We start from the raw sequence: 1133 nt of genomic DNA on the forward strand, positions 1-1133 counted from the left end.
AAAAAAAAAAAAAAATTAAAAAATTTTTAAATTTATTATATTTGTATATATTTTTTGAGATTGCAGTAAAAGTGCTTGGGAGTTTTATCATTGTTTTTTAAAAAGAAGTAAAATATATTGAATGAATAAATGCAGAATAAACAGCTAAAAACAATATTGATTTTGAAAAGAGGACTAATTATTAATCCAAGCCCTCTTAAAAGTTAACATTCTAGTTGGGCATGGTGGGCTATTCTTGTAATCCAGTTACTCAGAAGGCTGAGGCAAGAGGACCCTTTGAGCCCAGGAGTTCAAGACCAGCCTGGGAAACATAGTGAGATGCCTAGATTTATGATTCCTAGGATTTACCATTAGGATGACTGGTAAGTTAAACTTAAAAGTTTTAAAAATACCGATCAGATGTGGTAGCACATGCCTGTAATCCTAGCACTTTGGGAGATTGAGGCAGGAGGATCACTTGAGCCCAAGAGTTTATGGCTAGACCAAGAAAACATAGTGAGACCCCGTCTCTGCAAAAACTTAAAGAAATGGCTCAGTTCCTGTAGCTTAAGTGGCTAAGGCACCAACCACATACGCCAGAGCTGGCAGGTTCAAATCCAGCCTGGGCCTGCCAAACAACAATGACAATTATAACCAAAAAATAGCCAGGTGTTGTGGCAGGTGCCTGTAGTCCCAGATACTTGGGAGGCTGAAGCAAGTGAATTGCTTAAGCCCAGGAGTTGGAGGTTGCTGTGAACTGTGATGCCACGGCACTCTACCCAGAGCGACAGCTTGAGGCTCTGTCTCAAAAAGAAAAAAAAAACTTAAAAATCTAGTGGGACATGGTGTCACCCACCTGTCGTCCTAGTACTTAGGAAGGCTGAGGTGGGAGGGTGAGCTCAGCAGTTTGAGGTTACAATGAGCCTGGCTAACAGAATAAGACCCTATGTTTTAAAAACTGAAAAAGTTTTTAAAATATCTATGTTTTTTATTTTCATTTTAAGATATTTGGTATTAATTTTGAAAAGCCAAGTGAATTCTGAATAACCTTTTCTTAGCATATGAGCCTTCATCAGTGGCATTAAGAAAACTCACAGTGGCTGGGCGCCTGTGGCTCAAGCGGCTAAGGTGCCAGCCACATACACCTAAGGTGG

The sequence above is a fragment of the Otolemur garnettii genome, unplaced genomic scaffold (genome assembly GCF_000181295.1).
Source record: "Otolemur garnettii isolate 467f Iridium unplaced genomic scaffold, OtoGar3 scaffold00013, whole genome shotgun sequence".
Classification (NCBI taxonomy): Eukaryota; Metazoa; Chordata; class Mammalia; order Primates; family Galagidae; genus Otolemur; species Otolemur garnettii.